Raw genomic sequence first — 20,427 nt, 5'->3', positions numbered from 1 at the left:
CAAAGCTGAGTATGGACAAACATAGCTGCACGTGCTTCCTCTTACAACAGACTCTGGAGAAGCTACTGTATTCGGTTGGTCTACAACTCCAGGCGTTCCCCAACATGATGGTGACATCCTCATCTGAACCTTTGTACCCCAAACTTTGCAAATCTCACCCTGACCTACTTCATTAACCATTTTCCTTTCCAAATTGGAGCACGGTCAATCATACCTTACAGAGACCATGTCTCAAGCTTGAAAGGTCCATCAACGGAGCACATACACGGTTTCCCCCAAATAGCTACACCTAGGGACACCGACTACAGCGATTAGCCCAGAAAGCACCAGGACCATAAGATCGATGGATAGGATCGAAGGAATTCAAAGACCCACATGAAAGCTATAAAAAGTCTTAATTAGAGAGAGCCCATTGAATCAGCTGTTGAATACTGAAACAATCCTCACATAAAGCTCTAGTCTAATCGTACAGCTAGCTACAATGATAAACCCATTGCCAATACTGAGAAAGCTTGCCTATACAAATGGACTAGAAGAGATGGGATTCAGATCAATGGATCTACTCCATAAGCAGAGCTAAATCTAGATCCAACCTATTGTGTGTGAGATCTCTGTATTTTCACTTAGCTTAAAAATAAACACCTTCCCTTCTCTACACCTCTGATGCAAAAGAAAGCAGCCCCAGACTAAGCATTAAGCAAAATAAGCACATGCTCAGGGCATCAACAAGGGAAGAGAGCACTGCAAATGGTACACCCTCCTTAATAAACCACATCCATCCAAATCCCTTGGCGCTCTCCCTCCCTCCCTCAAGAGCCCCAAGAAAACCACCTCCCTATCTAAAGTAATTGAGTATGAACCAGGAAAAGCTACCAACATGAATTTGACACAACTCCGGGAGGCAGTGGAAGACAGGAGGGCCTGGCGTGCTCTGGTCCATGGGGTCATGAAGAGTTGGACACGACTAAACAACTAAACAACAACAACAACAACAACAACAAAGACTTGCCTAGTGAGAAAACTCGTGTTTTGAGTGAAATGATCAGTCATTATCATCTACGCTTGGTGTTTTTCTAAAAATTATTTTTACTTCTGTATTTTTGGAGCTTGTGTGGTATTCAGGATAAAAAGAGCTGCTGGTCTTATAGAGTCTAAAATTTAGACCATGGCTTCTGCACTGTATGTGCCCACCAAAAAAATAACAGCCAGTGTTTAAAATGCCCCCAAATGGGATTTAAGCTGTTGTTGGAGATTTTCAGTTTACAGATTCTGATAAAATCTGTCTATATTAATCAAAGCGTGAAAGCACAAGATTTGCCCGGAAGCCGCCAATTTGATTGTACGTATGTTTTTGCATACGATAAGTGGTTCTCTCTTTTTTTGACACATGCGATACAATTAAATTACCACAATTTCATGCATATATTATGCACATGTATGTTTTTTTTTCAAGCTGTGGGCCCCACCTTATGTTATATTCGTAGGATGCTTATGTCATCTAAAGGTCTTAATCCAGCCCTAGAAGAAAGCTATGCCTCACTTAAAAGCAAAGGACTGAATAACATCTTGTAATTTGGAGGCCATCTTTTGATTTTTCCAGCAGGCGCCCTTGGTGAACCACTTGGACAAGGCTGCTGTAGATGCTGCAGAACATTTTCGGCCATAAAACTCCAGCCTTCTTTCTCTTGTTCATTTGCTCCCTTCTCTCTAATCAAGCCTAATGGAAGTGTTTGGATTTTTGAAATAAACCCTGCCATTTTGTGGTTTGTTTTTGCTGGATTTGGGGCTTTAGCAACAACATGTTTCATAGTTTAAAAAAAACCCACCACAACCACCGAGCCCTAACAAGCCCTGATGACTGTGACCAAGGCCTATCTAGCCCAGAAGCCTTTTTGCCCGGTAGCCAAGTGGATACGTATGGGAAACCAGTATACATTCGCATTAGGGCTAAAACCAACACTTTCAACTGCTGATAGATTCTGGTTGTTGTCATTTACTAAGAATTTCTGGGTTTTTTAAAGCAAAACGGTGGGCATTTTAAAGCTAGGGTGGACTACCTGTCCCCTGCAATCAGTTGTTGGACTGGAGTACCCATCATCCCTTACTATTGGCTGGGATCCATCAGCTGGGACTGACGGAAGTTGTAGTCCAAACTCTTGATGGGGTACATAGTTTCCCACAACAGCTTTAGAAGAAAAGCATGCCTTATTTCAAAAACATTTTAGAAGAAATACAAATTTTTTAAACGTTTACATATTCATGAAAGAAATTCGCTATTGCCCAATTTTTTATTCATTTTAAAGAGTAATTTTGGGATAGGGGGCTGTTATCCTTGGGGCTGCTCTCCCAAGTTATGGCTAATAAAAGATACTTCACAGTTTTCCTATAAAGAATAGTAATGTCGGAATCAGTCATTCAAATAGTAATATACAAATGCAAAAATAGGCTATACCTTTATATACCACACACACACACACAAAATCATATGGTATGATGATTTTTAGTGATTTATAAAGGTATCACCTATTTTTGCATTTGTATTTTATTTTACACTGACCACAAAGTCTCCCCTTTCTATTTCAATCAAATAGCAACCTGTCTGATTCTTTTACCCTTGGATGGCAGCAGGCGTGCTCCAGTGCATCCAAAACCATGGAATGCCTGTGAACTGTGCTGGCTTCTGACATGTTTTTTTGGACACAACTCATGGTTCTGGTGCTCAACGTTAAAACTCCCAAAGGCTCAGGGCAAAAACATCTGAAATGTCCTGTGAAAACAGCCCACTCTCTGTGATCATCTTCACAGGCGGAAATTACTTTTCAGACTCAGCCTTTCAGGATGCTAGGAGCTGCAGTACAAAAAGTAAGATTTCAAAGACGTTTAGGACACATATATTAGCTGAACAAATGATAGAGACAACTTCTATTCTATACAGGGAAGCCACTGAAATCCACTAACATCAGCAGAGCTTCAACAAAAAAGAAGAAAGTCTAAAACTCAACAAAGCCTACCTCCCAGCACTGAAAAATACAGCCCGCATAAAGGTCAATGAACTCTACCCAGCCACAAGGACCAGTGATCACTGCACACAAAATACTAGCTAACAACACCCATCAATCACAGTACAGATCATCTCCCCCCTTATCACAACAATACACCCATAACAAAAAACACCCTGATCACCATAATCACCCAATGTCCTGAAAAGGACCAAAAGCTGATCCCACAGCTACAAATACTCAACTATCCCACACACTATGCCAGAACACAGACAGCGTTCTAACTCCTGTCCTCTGAAGATGCCGGCCACAGAGACTGGTGAAACATTAGGAAGAAAAACCTTCGGAACACGGCCAAACAGCCCAAAAAACCTAAAACAACCAACTTCTATTCTCTTCTACATTGGTGTGACAGAAATATTTGTCTAATTAGGGCAGTAAATCTCTTTCATCTAACATGTTTTCAAGTGTTTTTTTATTTCTTTGGCCCTCATGCTTCCCAATCTTGGGTCCCCAGGTGTTCTTGGACTACAGCTCCCAGAAATCTTGGCCAGCACAGCTAGTGGTGAAGGCTTCAGGGAGTTTTAGTCCAAGAACATCTGGAGACCCAAGGTTTGGAAACCCTGCACTGTAGGGTTTGGCACAACCTGAGCTCTGGATTGTCTTTTTGCACTATGACTGATGGGACCTAATTACGTTTGCACAACACTACCCGCACTCCATATTAAGATGATTGGCACAAACTGAAGATTTGGAGTTTTCCAGAATATCAGGGTTCTGCTTTACAAACCCGCAGTCATGTAACCAGTGGTAGAAATCATCATGGTCATGATCATGGTCATTATCATCGTCATCATCAAACTGCAGAGCTGGAAAGGACCCTATGGATCATCAAGTCCAGTCACTGTCAATGAGGCACAGTAAGGAACTGAACTCTCAACCTCCAGCAGTTCATGGGACAAGACCTATAGAATTGGGGGTTGAAGTAACAAACAGGAAAACTGTGAGTCCATCAACCTCAGCCAGCAAGTCAACAGTACAGTTTGAGGTATATATCAGGATGGCTTCAAGAGCAGCTCTTGGGAATGTGATACAGATCCAAACATTTGCTTCCCATTGTGCTCCCCCCCACCCCCGTTTACTCTCGTAACACTCAGCTTTTACTTTGCTTTGTGTTCACTGGGCTCAATTGCCCATACTAACCATGAATATTTCCCATGTAACTTATCACACCAAAGAATCAGAACTCTGGTACAGAAGCTTAATCTGAAATTCAAAAAGATCATTACAGATGACCCCATGAAGTTGTCAAAGCTTTTTCCCCCCTCCCAAAGGCACACAAAAGTTTCCCTTCAAATCATTATGTTTTTTTATATGTTTTCACAATTAAACACCTGCTTGGAGGCCAGTCCCACAAAATCCAGTGGCACATACTGAACGTGGTTCACACTTGCCTCAGTTCATAAGGGAACACACATGGAGAAAGGCCTCTAGTGTTACTCCCAGTTCTCCAGCAGGTGTGCAATGGAAAAACTAACAATAACTGCAGAACTCAGTAAGGTTTGGGGTGCCTGTTTAAACATGAACTTGGAGAATACGTGGAGGCTGTTTCCCTCCAGGAGTGTCTCTCATGCAGTTGGGGCATGCCATTTAAATTACATTACCAAATGAGAGCTCAGTAAGTTATATATCTACGGTAGAGGTTAAGGGGTTTGATTCCCCACTGTGCCTCCTGGGTGAAACGCCAGCCTATGTGGCTTTGGGCAAGCTGCACCGTCCAGGGTCTCCCCAGAAGAAGTGGACGGTAAACCTCTTCTGAGTTCCATATACCTAGAAAACCCAGACAATGGCCGCCATAAGTCAAAAGTCAAGTGGACTTATGCACATCATTACTGATTATCTTCCAGAGACAGCTGGCGGGCAACTTCCATCAGTCCTAATAACTATAGCCAATGGTATGAGGGATTAGGTGCTGGCCAACAGCATCTGAAAGACCCTATGTGCCCCATCCCTGGTGCAGGAATTTCCCATGGAACTGGCACTTTTCTTCCCAGCAAACGACTGATTCCTTAGAAAAGACTAAGGACTTAACCCTCGTACCTCACAGGGTCATTTATACACAGCCTCCAGACACCTGGGCTTGTCACAAGGTTATACAATTCTCATGGAGATGGAAGAAACAGTTGAAATTGCCCTGGCCTCTACCATCCACAGAACAGACTGTTCTTGAAAGGCTGAAGCATACAGGCCCAGACATTTTCGCTTCTGCCTTCAACTTGTCCTTCACGAGAAAAAAAGTCGACATGCCAGAGGTAGGGGGAATTTTACTTTTTCAAACCACAAGTTCCAGGCTCCTCCAGCTGGCGTGACCAGCACAAGGGATTCTGGGAACAGGTGCCTAAAGAATAACGTTTCCAAACTGTGCAAGACAGGTGTCTTATCATTATCACTGTCACAGCCATACCACTAAGAGGGTGGTTAACATCTCTCCCCATAATCCTCTTTCCAGCTGTTTTTACAGCTCTGGGATTGGATAGTCTCTCTCCTGTGCATCTACAGCATCTTGGATCCTTTTATCGGAAGAAAGGAAGGAAGGAAGGAAGGAAGGAAGGAAGGAAGGAAGGAAGGAAGGAAGGAAGGAAGGAAGGAAGGAAGGAAGGAAGGAAGGAAGGAAGGAAGGAAGGAAGGAAATAAATAAATAAATAAATAAATAAATAAATAAATAAATAAATAAATAAATAAATAAATGTGCCATTTGGTAACTTTTGGTTGGTTGTCATAAGTGGTAAGGGCACATTATTTTACTGCTTGATTAATGCCCTGAAAGTCTAGACAGTTCATTTAAATTTAGCAATACGACCGTCTGGGTCATAAGTGGAATAAACAAACAAACTTATTTTCCCCCAGCGCTACCTAATGCAAGTCAGCGCAATGTTATTAAAAGTCAGGAGTGTAATTTCTGCCAAGGAAGCCATAAAATATTTGTTTGCCGCAAAGAACAAATGATTTTGCTTTAGGAGCCGAAAGAAGGCATAACCATTAAACCTCACAATAAAAACATTGCAGCTAAATGATAGGTGACTGAACGTTGCACAAAAGGTGAGTACAGCTGAAATGGCTGAGAGTCAGGGCTCCGTGGCTGCTTAAGTTGAGGCAGCTCCTTTGCATTCTCTTCTCAGGAGAATTCACTGTTTGTGGTGGTGCTGGGGCCACACTCAGCGGAATGAGTAGAAGGGAGCCTTCTACAGTCAGTGCCAGTGAACTAAAGTATGTTGCCATCAGATGTCAGGTGGGGCACTCTTCAGAGATCTAAACATTCCTTGGAGCTTCTGGGGCCATACCCCAACTCAACCAAGAATATTTTCATTTTAAGACCTTTTTTGGTACTGAAAAAGCCCCTTTGTGCCCCCAGATAGCTGTTTTTTAATTAGAAACAATAAGGGGAAATGGGAGGGGGGGTCCCTGAGAAGGCCAAAGGCACAGCACTCCAGAACAGAGCAAATTTGCCTCCCAGCCCCCTTAGACAATGCAAAGAGACTTTTTGGGGGGATACTTTTGTACAATAAATGAACAACTGGGAGGGTTGGGGGGGGCTGCAAAGCTAATACAGGCCATTTGTGACCCCTGGGCTACGCTTTGCCCAGCCTTGATCAAAGAGAAGATCAAAAAGTCTGGAGCGTAAGGGCAAAAATACATCAGACGGGCAATTAGGAATGGCTAAAATAATTCATGTGTTTGCCCAGTCAATATACAAATGGAGCCTGTTTTTATCTCCCATGCACAATCACCAAACAAAAACTTACCATATTTTTCCTGTGTATAAGACACTAATTTTTCCTAAAATCATTACACTAAAAACTGAGGAGTGTCTTATACACGAAAGTAAGCTGAGGAGAGAACAAAATGGCCCATCCTTTGCCTCTGCAAACAGGCTTCCTTCAATCACCAGGCTTAGCTTCCTACACTCAGGAGGTCAAGCAGGAGTAAGCTGACTGGAAGTGGCCTGAGACTGAGGTTGTCCTCCTAGCTGACAAGCTGCCACTGCCTGGTTCACCATTTTGAGGGGCGAGATTGGGAGCTGAGGCTTAGGAATAGAAAAGGACAGCCAGGTTTTCCAGTGACAGAACCCTTTCCATCAGCCAAGACTGGATCAGGTAGAAGATTCTCCCTGCCACTTTCTTCATGCTCTTAAAAACAGGCCGGAGCATTCTGGGAGCCTGGAAATACTTTTCGGGGAAATGCAGAGGGGGAGGCATGGAATGGGAGAAGGGAGGAAAGTTTTGTCACGCTACTAACTGGATTCTAGAACAATGTTGGCTGTAGGCCACGGACACAAAATCTGACACCTCATTAGGGTTGGTTTGGAGGGGGGGGGTCTTATTTTTTAAAACAATCTGAGACGGTAGCTTTTGGAAATAATGTTCTTTTGGGATCAGTTTGAAGCTAGCCTCTCTTTTCCTGCTTTTTTCAGTCTCTTTGAGAAATCTTAAACAAAACAAAACAAAATCCCATCCTGAGCTCCGAGCTTACCGTTTGCAGCTCTGGCAGGGAGGTAGGGGGAAAATTCCGCCAGAGGGATTTGTTACCTTGTGTCCGCGAAGCCGTTTTGAGTGCCGTGGAAGAAAATGCCAAGTATTTCTTATTACTAAAGGGAGCCCACCATGTGACCGAGTGTAATAAATAGATCCTGTGTCAGTTGTCCTTATTTGTATCAAGACACATTTCAATTGGCAGAATTTATGGCTGGGTCTTCTTGTAACTTTCCACCGCCTCAGCACAGAATTGTGACCTTATTCATAGAAATCTCAAGGAAGAGGGAAAGTGAACAGGCTCCAAAAAGGAAAAGCCGTGCATTGCTCCAGCCATGCTCAAGCCAGAGCTTCCCACTATCCCAAATAGCACAGCTCTGCTGTTCATAGATCAGTGGTTCCCAGCTTTAGGTCTCCAGATGTTCTTGGACTAAAACTCCCAGAATCCTTCGCCACTAGCTGTGCCAGCCGGGGGTTTCTGGGAGTTATAGTTCAAGAACACCTGGGAACCCAAGGTCGGGAACCACTGCCATAGACCATGGGATTGGTAGTTCAGTGCTTCTGGAGAGCACTAGGTTGGAGATCATTGCATTAGTTAGATGTGCATCTGTGTACAACATAGGCCAGCTTTTGAGTTGTTTTTCTAATTAGAATAACTCAAACGTGAACAAGCACAGTACTTGTAAAATTCAATGCATAGGCTGTTTGCACATGGAAAGGGTCAAAGACTGGCAGCTTCAGGAACTCAGAAGGCCTGTTATCAATAATATGGAACTAGATCCCAAAGCTGCTTAGTGAACCCATGCATAGAGCACCATTTGCATCTTCTGCCCCTCTGGACAACAACAGAACAGGCAGAGGAACTTGCTTATCCCCAGTTTAAGTCTACAGCAGTCCTTAAATCACTGCCACTAGCACTTTGCTAATGAAACTAAAGCCCTAAAAAAATAAGCACACAGCCTTCTCCACAAGAAATCCACATGACCCTTCGAGTCATGCCAGTTGGACCAGCTGTAGTGAGAGGAAAGTGACTTCTAACATCAACAAGCCATAAGATCTCAATTAATGTCTGGCATGCCCAACTCCGTCCCTACTGGCCAACCCTGACAGGTTATGTGCAGGGGAGGGAAGGAAGGGTGGCAGCGCAGGGAGATTTGATTATAAGCATTAAGAGAAGGGGAATCTGCTGGCCTGGTATGAAGCATCCTCTGATACACAAGTGGCTGTTGTGAATGCAAAGAACTGATAATTTGTGCCTTTTCCCGACACACTCCCCTCCCCTCCCAATTCAATCACATGTTGTTTATTACCAATAGATTCATGAAAGGGCACATTTTAGTCATGGAGGAAAATAAAGGCAGAGAAACAGGAGAGATCACATTGCCTAGAAAGATTGCTCACTGTAACTTAATAATTTTCTTCATTTCTATATCGGTGACATGATACAACAGCACAGCTACACAAGAACTCACTTATATACCTGGGGGGTGGGGAACGTGTGGCCTTCCTGTTGTGGGGGGGACTGCAACTCCCGCCATCTCTCATTAGAATAGCCACTGGGGAGTTCTCATAGGACTATCTGGAGCATCACACCTTTTCTGCCCCTGTTAGTTTGATGTATTTATTTGAAAATATTTTTACATCTCTTTCCATTAAAAAAAAATAAATAAATCCTGAAGTGGTTTACAATCAAAACAAGTATAATAGTTTAAACTAACAAAACAATACTAATCCGCTGGAAGAAATTCATTAAAAGCTGGGGCAACAGACAATGCTGGCAATCAGTCAAATAAACCAGGAAAATGCTTGCACAAACAGGCAGGTCTTTGGTTGATTACTGGGCACTCAAGTAAGCTGAATAGAGAGATCATTCTTCTCTGCCACCACAGAGAAGGCCCTGCTGTGCAGAGCAACTCAAGGAGCCTCACTTGCTCATAGTATGGAAAGCAAAGCTATCAATCCAGGACATGAAAATCAGGGCGGTCTGTGTGGGGGAAGGCCACATCTTAAGACAGTTCTGAGATGTACACGGCTTTTAAAGCCAAAATACAGTTTTTGAATTTTGCTCACCGTTTTACAAAGGCAGCAAGTGCGGATCCTTTCAGAACAGGAATTATTTGACGTCCCATACCAAGGAGTCAGTTTACAGCATTCTTGTGTGACACTGGCCCTTTTTAAAATGCTCGCTGTGAACATGGAGAAATGGGAATACTCCACATTTTTTTCCACTGCTACATTCTAATCGATGTGAAACGCCATACCTCAGTAGTACGTCATGGTTTAATTTGGAGAAACAAACGCTACCATTTCACACTAATCATTCTGAAGGTTCTAGTCCTTCTTGAGTCTTGCCATCTTGGAAATGTGCTGTTTAGAATGAATTGTAAGAATTGTATTTTTATATATGTTATTTTGATGTGTTTTAACCTATGTAAGCCGCCCCGAGTAGACGCTGTCTAGAGGGGCGGGGTAAAAATCAAATAAATAAATAAATAAAATATAAAATTACAAAAATATGCTAAGCAATCCTTAGAAGATGCCTGTCTACTTCATTCCATGCTTTTAGGCTTCCTGTCTATATCCAGTTGGCCATGACTAGAAACAGAATGATAGTTTTAGACTCTGTATTCAAACTCTTGCAAGGCTGCTATCCTGTCCAACTTACTGGGACTTCATTCTAAGCAAAACACGGAGGATTGGGGTATTCATGGAATTTTTCTTGAAACACCGGTAGGTCACACTGACGTCAGACTTCAGCCCCAATCTCCACTGTCTACAGATGACTGCTTCAGTGACAATCCAGCCATTGCCCTGGAGCAGTAACAGACATTACAGGCAACTCATCATTAGGCCAAAAGTCATGTTAATGCTACAGAGATATGACTGCAACTGAGAAATCAGATGTCAGGAAAAACCTATGCCAAACGATTTTCCTTGAGCATTTCAAAGATTCTCCTCTTCCTTCCAAGAGGTTTTTATAATAACTATTTTTGTTCTTCACTGAGAAGTAACTGACTATTCTACACCCTCTTTTATTACATAAGGCAACATAGAATATATGAGCTGAAATCCTGTTGCACAGTTAAGCAAACGGTGTAACTTTCAGATGTGAATTGCTCTAAGCTATCTCCATAGGCATTGCCCGTTGTGTAGTGGCTTGCATGACTCAGCATGCGACAGACAATGCCTATGGCGCTTCCTTGATTTCCAGCAATTTGCCTTTAAAGATGCTACCATCTGCGTAGCTGTGCAACAGGATTTCAGCCACTCCCTTTTTTTGCACCATTTAATCAGAATAAAAAGGTTACTTTTTCGGACTAAAACTCTCAGAAGCCTCCAGCAGGTTGGCCCAGTACCTCTGGGAAAACAATCTTCAAAGTAACATACTCCAGTTCTTCATTTCACTGCCCAGTAATTTGTAACCAATAGGATCAAGGTATGTGTAAGCTGCTACTCAGAACTATTCATACTGTTCTGTTGCCACCGGACCTCCTTGGAAGTGACATGCTAGGGTCAAATTATTCTGAGTCAAACTTTTCAACAACTGGGTCACCTCTAAGGGTGGTTCCCTTTAGGAATGAATGCAAAATGGCTAGGCCAATTCACCTTTAGAACTAGAGCTTGGAAAATTACTTTTCAAAACTATTTAGTTTAACGTTACAGTTCTAATGATTCCCTCAGTGGCTGGCTGGTTGCGATGATAGTAGCCATTTTTTAAAAGCCGTTCTTCACTTCCTCTTTATTCAAACTAAACTTTTAAAAAGTTATGTTTAGTTACTTTAGAAACACTGAAATATTACAAGCAGCTGATCTGTGGTACAAAACATACGTAAGTAGGGAACCAAACAGCCCTATAACTATAGGACTAAATAGAACAATTAGAGTTAAGTTCCACACCAATAGGATTTCCCAGGAAGCTGGTAGCCCTCTTAATGTTTTGCAGCAAAAATAATAGTCTCCTGCGGTATTTAAAAGGCTAGCAAGTTCTATTTGGTCCACGCTGGCTGCAGACCGCAAGGGCTTTCAAAGAAAATAAAATGTGTTGCTTTTTACAGTGCCACAAAACTCCTGCTGTTTTGCAGCAGAAGTAGTGAAGTTCATCTTTGTTGCATCACAATCAGAATGCCACGTTAATTATGCCTTCATAATAAGGTAAGTCATTATTGGTCACGATTTTCTTCCAATCTCTTATTTAAATGTTGCAATGCCGGAGTGTGACCAACCAAATGTCCAAGATAATTTGGCAGCAGCACACCTGAGTGGCTTCGCTTGGTAAACACAAGTCCGAAAGCGAGGGGAAGGAGCAAGGTTTAAAGTCCCACAGAAAGGGCAATGAGAAAGAGCAAACGACCCACCGTCCCTTCACTACTGACCATCAACAAAAGAAGTAAGGTAAGAGTGAAGTCAAACGTATACTCCACTGACGGGCAGACAAGAAATGGTGATGGTGGTGGCGGCTGATTTTCAGCAGGAGCATTATGACTTCTGCTTCAGTGAAGAGCCAGTTACAACTTCAGCATCAAGTGAGGATATTTTTGGTGGACTCTCTTACTTCAGGTTGCAAACATCTCTCCTTCTAAGAAAAATGCCTTCAGCACTCAAAACTAATATGTCAGACTCCCCTTCTTTGTAACGTGTTGTTTTCCGATGAAAATAAGAGATATTTTTCAATTGAGAAATATCCACATATACAACCACACACCAGACTATTGCTCTTATACTTCCAAAGTCCCCAGAGAGCATAGCCAATATCTATGTTATATGGAAATAAAAAGGGTGCTGAAGCCTGCCAAAAGCAACTCTTCAAAGCTCAGTTCCCCACCCCACCCCACCCCTACCTCCCAGCAAAAATCATTGTGATACTGAAAGGCTACAAACGGGAATCGATATAAGAGAAGCCCATCCCCTTTTTTCATGAGCTACGCTTTGTGCTGCCTGCATTGGCAGCTGAAATAGTTAAAACATAATTTAAAATGGGTGTTTGGCATTTTCGATCCCACACAAGCATCCTCCTCTGAAAAAAAGATGAATTCCTGCCTAAAAGTAGAACCTATGAAAATATTTTCATTGTTACAGTATTCTATTCTCATGGATTCCATTAAGATTCCACAAGGGCTGACTCATGTTTTCACATTTTTAGGGTAACGTTTTTCATAAAGAGGTGTTACAGAACAGGCCAAACATGTCTATCAATCAAAGTATGTCACCTGCCAACTTAATCTCTCTGCCACACAAACACACACAGAGGAATTCAGTTATTTGCAAATAATAGGAAAATGAACTTAGATTTTTCACTACATGGTTTGGTTCTCGTATTGCCAATAAGGCTGAAGCAACAGACTGTTTACAGATTTGTATCTTATATCTTACATCTTTGAACGAGGGGCAACCTGTTCAGTAACTGGAGCAAGGCGGTTGCCTCAGGCAACAGAGGGACAGCCAGGGAATCACCCCCAATCACCTATTCACTGTCACTTGAGCTGGAGCCTTCCATCTTTGCTTCAACATGGCTGCTTCTCTGTTGGCTATTTCAATCCCTCCTTGCTGTGAGGAGGTCCTAAGGGCCAAGACAGATGGGCACAGATGGATTTCCCCCCCCCCCCCAGCTACTCCTCAAACAGGGACCCTCAAAATCAGGCATTATTAAAATAGCTGGCAGAGAAGTGGCTGCACTATCAAGGAAGTGATTCAAAAATAAAGCAAAAGTCTTGTGGAACTTTCAAGACTAACTAGTTAGTCTTAATTTAAGACTAATTGCAGGTTACACTGAAATTAGATGCTTTGGTGGTGCCTTCCTCCTTTTCCATGACCATTGCTATCAGGTGCCACAAAATACGGAATGGGTGAAGGCATTTGGGGTGGGGGTGGGGAACCTCTACCTGCTTTTGGGTGGCAGAAGAGCTCAGGCTGGACTTAAAAATCCCACATCAGTATATTCCGAACACAGAGTGCCTTTTTAAAAAACAAGTAAGTGCCATCTCTTACCTACTCTGAGAAGTACAGAGGAAAAGACAATTGGACTGGCGAAAGAACAAAATTCTGGAGTATACTAAGGAACTATAGCAGTATGAGATCACATGAACTGTCATAGCCCAACTCTATTGAATGCTGGGCACTGTTTGGAGCAGCATACAAATCAAAGTAATAAATAAATAGTTTGGTGAGATGCTTAGCATTCCCTGCTGTAGTGCTGCTGTGAACTACAGTACTCCAGGTTTTCAGAAGACCTCCCCAACTGGTTTGTGCAAACTTCATACAGCCATCCTCTACGTTTCCCAAGGAAAATATATTGCCGTCCTTCTTTTCTTCCATCATCACCAGGTTTGTAAAATAAAAGAAGCTTATCTGAAAACTGAAGTGGGCTTTTGGCTAATTCCTATTTTGTCTGGAGTGTGTTGAACTTCACCATAATACTTTCTGGCTCCATAATATGGGCCTGCCCAATTTCTTACACAATATATGGAGAGAAACATAATATTGATGGCAGCAGCCTTGCCACCTGACATTACAGCCAATTTGGGAGGCAAATGATGGATTACAGACAGACAGTCATTAGAAGAACAATTCCTTGACTGCTGAGAACATCAAATTTTCACAGTAGGAGTTTTTTTTTTTACACCTCCTGTAATGGGCAAATTAGCTTGCTTTGTTCTGCAATTGGTCTTCAGCACAAAAACATAGTCTTCATTTACTAGTATGATTTCACAGACCTGCCGCATTAACATGACTTCAGGTACAACTCTGGGTTATCTGAAAGGTTGAGCTGGGCCCAGAGATTAACGATGTGACTACCAATGCAGCAACGTCCACCCTATGGGAAGGATGGATATAGTTCAGTCTATTTGTGGCTTCTCTCAATTTCAGATAATATCAGTTCATAAGCCTTTCCCACACTAGTTCCTCCTAGATCTGTGGTTTTTCTTCCCTCTCTAAAATTATGCAAATTTCTATCTAAATGCACATTTAAAATGTACAGTTATTGATGCTGTTTTATTTATGTTATATCTATCTGGTTGTTTTATTTATAGACACTTATTTTTTAACTACTCCATTGCACCAGCAGAAGATAAAAGTCCCCGTTCTCCCAAAGTATGCTCAGACTCACACAATTTGCTTGAAAATTCTCCTCAGACTTGTTTTGCTCTTGCTTCCTTTGCTCCCCAGACTCGTTTGACTTGCCCTTGGCTCTTTTAAAATCCTTGACTGGGTGGGCCAAAGAGTGCCTTGCAAGGCTAGCAGCCCAGAACTGCCAGTGCAGAAGTCAGACAGGTGTAGAGGGAGAGGAAAAGAACACTAAATGGGATGAGAGACTGAAGCACGTGCAGCAGTAAAAGGAATTAAGATTCGCAAACTCACACACTATCATCGTCATCATTATCATCAGGAGCACACCAAAGTAATTCTAAAGTTGTTCCTGTGTTTCTCCCAGCTAATTCCTCTTCACATTTTGCCAGCAGCCAAGCTGCTTGAGGAAATTTTGAGGCCTGTAATCCCAAACAGTAACTTTTACATGCTCTTTATTTATGTCATTTTGGACAAGGGAATGTCAATTCTAAATAGCAAACAATTCCACATGGCCACCTACAAAAACACCCATGCATGCACGCTGCTCAACCGCAGAATTTTTACCTCAGGTCTGTATTAAATGGATACGCCACAGCACGTCGCCTCTATAAATCTCACCTGATGAATATCCCAGTAGGGCTTCTCAAATAATACAAAAGGAGCAAAATCTAAAACAGACAAAACTGTTGTATCAAAATAAACGTCCCAAAGGAGTTCCTTGATGAGTTGTGACAAACTGTCAGCTGACTTATTGTTTGGCTCACTAAAAATTTAATAAAGAAAACAGCTGCTCCAGCAGCTCTTGAAATGAATACGAAAGCTCATTTCTCCACAGAAATCAGGGAGAAAGGCTTAGAAAAAGCTGGAGGACAACTGGAGGGAATGCTATTTAAAGATGAAAATTAACCCCCAGAGGTGTAGGATTCTGATTCCCATCAAATCCGTCTAGAATAATCACTCCTCAAGGATAAAGGGAATGGTAGGTAGTCCACCACATCCACAGGGTCCAAAGTTGGGAAAGGCTGACCAAATTCTATGAGCTGCCACACCAGTTAGGTGTGTAGAATCAATCAAGCACAGGGAGAGTCGTATTAATGGGGCCAGCCCAACATCATAAGCTCACGGCACTGTGTCAGAGCCACAAAAAGTCCACTGATGTTGCAGCTTGTGTGCATGGATGGCAACCACCTTTCTGAGCTGCAACCCTCTTGACAGTATCAGTAAAAACACTGGGAGATAGAGACACAAACATTATCTTCCCTCCCAAAAAGCTATATTAGATCCAGTCTTATATGTTTGCTTGTCCGGTTTTTCCAATTTGTCTCAGGGCCAAACTATTACAGACTTTATTAAAAACTGGAATTTTTCAGTATTCCCAAAATGTGGCTTGGGCAGATCTTTGTGACAGAACAATCATACTTGCAAAAAAGAATTAAAAAAACATGGGCTTACTTCCCAATGACCAATCACAAAACAAAACTAATCTGCAAACTACTGGGGAGGTGAAAAGTTCCTACTGTGAATATCAGATGTCCTTAAAAGAGGAATCATCTTAATAACAATTTTCAGTCCACCTTTGGATCTATGTTTGAAGATGCTGATGTAACAGGTCCTGGGAAAGTAAAGTGGGCAAAGGGTTCAGCAACTCTTTGAGAATAAAAAAGGACGGTCAATGGACCATATGGGCCCTTGCTGCCAGTGCAAGCTCCAGCACTCCTCACAGAGTTGCCAAGCTGGCTTTCCCTCCCTTTCCACATACCTAGTCTGGCAGATGCATCTCCTTCAACAGTGATGACAGGCTGAACTACACCTGGTGACAGCAGCTTAGCATAAGAGTCACAAGCCAGGCTCCATGACCCATAAACCTCCAATCCCTTGCCACTACTTGGTGCTTGCCTACCCCTGGTATCTTTCATCCAAGGTCTGACTCTAATCAGCCAACTACAGTAGGGCCAGCCCCACTTCTTTGCACCATCCACACATTCCATCAGTATGTGAAGGATTTGTAAGCTGATATGCATGTCCATCCCCTTCACCTATCTATTTGCTATCTGACATTGATTGGCTGCAAGAAGACTGTCTAGCTTGAGATCCATTTAACCTGAAAGTTTTTCTCATAACAGAGCAGAAAACAAGCAGGAGCCAATCTAAAATGAAGCATCCACTGCAGCATCCACGTCCATCTAACATAGAAATCACATGTATAAGAGATTCCAATGCCTGTCCTAATGTTGAGCATCCAAAACATTTCATGGTGCCTGAACTATCTCAGTTCTTCATAATGGATGAAGGTACGCATGAAAATACGTGAACAAAACCAGAAGTAATGCATTTTTGTGGTCCAATCTCTGGTGTTCATAACATAATTCAATAGTCCTCTACTGTAAATTCTCCTATGTGTACATACTCTGATATAAGCAAGAGCCAATTCATAGGGATAACATACAGATGAGCAAAGTACCATGAAGGGTGGTGACTGTTCTCTCATGGTTAAGCTTCTCTCTCTCTCTCTCTCTCTCTCTCTCTCTCTCTCTCTCTCTGTGTGTGTGTGTGTGTGTGTGTGTGTGTGTGTGTGTGTGTGTGTGTGTGTGTGTGTGTGTCGCACCTGACTTATGGTGACCTTGGTAGGGTTTTCAGGGTATGTATGAAATTTAAGGAATAGTTTTGCTAGCCCCACTCCCCACTGAGCTTCCATGGCCAAGTGGGGATTTGAACCCACATCTCTCTCGAGTCCTTAGCCCGTCAATCTATCCACTGCCCCACACTGGTATGCACACCCCGTCCATTCTGTGTTCACAAGCTGACATGATGAGTGCTGTCACATCAGTGACAGGACAGGATCTGCCACTTGCCTAGAGGGTAGCTGTGACTAGACAAGCTTAGAAGGCGCAAGGCAGGAAATGCAAGACACACAGCTCTGGCCTCAGACACCTCACATCCCTTTGTCCTGCCTTGGCATTCGCCCTCTGTGGCAACAGCCTCACTTTGCCTAATGGCAGGGCCAGCCCTGGTTTGGATGCACATCTAGAGTTACTTGATTTATTTAAAATATTTTATCCCACCTTTCTCCTCAAAAAGAACCCAAGGCTCTTTTTGAAATCCATTTTGCTTGAAAGTCCTTCCCCCCACCAAACAGAACAGAAAACATACATGAGCCAATTTAATATTAAGCATCTACTGCAGCATCCGCATCCATCGAACAAAGAGAAAACTCATCCTCCAAGAGGAAGGGTCTGCAGCTGTGCCCACATGACCCTCCTGGAGAATTCAGATTAGGGTAATCATCACACCCTCGACTGAATTCAGCAAACTTCAGAATTATAAGTGATGCGCATGATTGTCTGCATCCTGGTTGACATGCATGAACATGTTCTGACTGGAGCCAGCGATTTCTGTGAGAACCAACTGATTGTGCTCTCTGCCAGACTGGCATCTTGGCAACGCATAACATTTTGTTGTCATGCACCACCAAGGTGCTTTGGACACAGGGCGACCCTAGTGGTATTTTCAAGATAGGCAAGATGCTAGAGAAGTGGTTCATTGTTGCCCACTTCCAAGGAGTTTCCATGGCTGACTGGGTTTTTGAACCCATGCCTTCTGAATCCTAATGCAACACACTCGCCATTTCACCACACTACAGATCAGTGCATTCTAAATGGTGTCCCTTCCGAGAAGTTTTTAATGAATAAAAATGGTTTACCATCCCCTTCTTCTGGGGGGCAACGTGGGATTGTGCAGCTTGCCCAAAGCCAGAACAGCAGGCTGGCTCTTCTCCCAGAAAGCAAAGGAGGAAATGAAACCCCAATCTTATCTTTGTGGCTGCAAAGGAGCTCCAAATCACTGAGCTATCCAGCCAGCAATATATACAATGTGCTGATGCAAAAGAAGAAGTCTACCAGTTTTTTAAAATAATATGGCAGGACTGGGGGATACGTGGCCCTCCGTGACATTCATTGTACTGCAATTCCCATCAGCCACAGGCCACATAGCTAATGGCAAGAGATATTATGGTTCAAGAACATATGGAGGGGCATCCCAATACATTACTATGGAATGCATAGCACCATGCAAAAGATTCCTCTCTATCATCTCCTAGTTCTCACATCTCCTCACGTCCTTAAACAGATAAAATTGTTTGCATTTTAACTGGATGCTTCCCATCAAGGCACAGACAGATGTTCATTTATTCAAATTTAATTAATTTGGAATTACTACTATACACTAGTCATGATCATGAACAGATTATGCATGCTCATAAACTGAAAAGATGGAAGAAAAGAGAAAAAACACAATTGATCCTTTCACCATTATTTAAATATCATTACCGCTAGTACAAAATGGAGATTACAATAAGCTAAGATGAAACTAATATGTGTGTGTGGTGGTCTAGAGTATGTATTCAGCTAATCTTGTTAAATCTAAGTCGTTTGGTAATGTACAAGGGTCTCTTATCCCTCAGATCTCAGCTCATCATTGCTCTTTTTGAAGAAAATTCCTCTGGTGGAAATACAATATTATTCCAGATGTTTTAGCACAAGGCAAACCCATCATAGTCCCATAACTATGCCAGGGAGCTAGCAGCTTCTGGAATTTATTCCATTCATTATTGCGCTTGCATATTTGAATCTAATCCTGTGGATAACTGCAAATTTAAGCAAGTCACCATCTGATCTTACAACCTTCTAAAAAATGTCAAATTCTGGCATCCAAGAAAGCTTGTTTTTCAAGGTGACAGAAATGGGATAGGGAGAGGAGTTCGATATTTTGATTCTGTTTTGTGTTTTTAGCACCACGTCATCTAACTGCTGAATGTTTGGTAATATTTCAACATCTAGTCTTATTTAACCATTAATTGCCAACATCCAGATAAGGGAAATTTTCAGCAATCAGACTTAACAGAAAGAGATTTCACAGATTACATTTAATATTTTTTATTTTTCTCCCTCCCCCACCCCATCAACCACAAATGTATTTTAGTCCTGGGATCAAGGGCCTTATTTTCAGTGTGGTGAAAAATCTAAGATGCTGGATATGCTTTGATTGTATTCCTGCATTGAGCAGGGGGTTGGACTTGATGGCCTTGTAGGCCCTTTCCAACTTCACTTTTCTTTGATTCTATGATTCTGAAGACTAAGTCTTAATTTGGGATATACTGTACATTCCATCAATGAAAAATGGGGATGTGATTATGTATTAATAAGGCACAAATGGAGTGGGGGAGAAACCCTTTGTGTCCTACTAGCAGTAGGTAAGGTCATGTGAGATGCAAGGCCAAGTGGGGAAAGTGGCAACCACCTGTAGCTGCTGAGCATATCTTGTTGCCTGCTTGACTCCTAATTTTGGTTAAGTAAGTTCTACCTGGATCTGGACCATTTTTCTGGATCCCATGCATGCCCATTTCCACAAATAAGGGGACCAGAAGGAGTTACCACCCCTCTCTCAACCACTGGATGTTCTAAGACATCAGAAGACCTACCCCTTGGTCTCAGGTTTTGGCCCTGAAATGTCAGGAGATGGGATGTTGCTAACCTGGCTGCCCTATCTGTATTTCATTCGGTATTCATTTATATTGCAAACGCTTATCTGAACTGGCTACCTTTGAAGGGTGTGTTACTAATTTGATGATCAGTTTCATCGCCCTCATCAATAATAATCAATAAAAAGGGACAAGAACTTAAAATCATGTAATATATGCAGCAACAAAAACTTGCCATGCTAGCAGTCACCAAATCCTGGAGATTCCAAGGCCGGACTAGGGGGGCAGGCTTGTGTGATGTCACAGAGGAGGGACAGGCATAGGCTGGTGAAGGGCAGTGAAAGGTCATCTGGGCCAT

General features: G+C 42.4%; 1 long non-coding RNA gene across 2 annotated transcripts in view; it reads right to left on the bottom strand.

The window, feature by feature from the left end:
* The window catches only part of LOC140704626 (uncharacterized), a 51,229-nt gene that overhangs the window by 12,849 nt on the left and 17,953 nt on the right, over nucleotides 1–20,427 (bottom strand). The window contains exon 3 of one of the 2 annotated variants that reach the window (XR_013541559.1): nucleotides 1–20,427. This exon is cut by the window's left edge and continues 12,849 nt beyond it. The exons of the other annotated variant lie outside the window; for it this stretch is intronic. This is a non-coding gene — a long non-coding RNA (uncharacterized LOC140704626). 2 annotated transcript variants of the gene reach the window in all.

This window comes from Pogona vitticeps, chromosome 2 (assembly GCF_051106095.1).
Source record: "Pogona vitticeps strain Pit_001003342236 chromosome 2, PviZW2.1, whole genome shotgun sequence".
NCBI lineage: Eukaryota > Metazoa > Chordata > Lepidosauria > Squamata > Agamidae > Pogona > Pogona vitticeps.
Note: the sequence above shows the minus strand (reverse complement) of the source record. Positions and strands in the feature narration are given on the sequence as shown.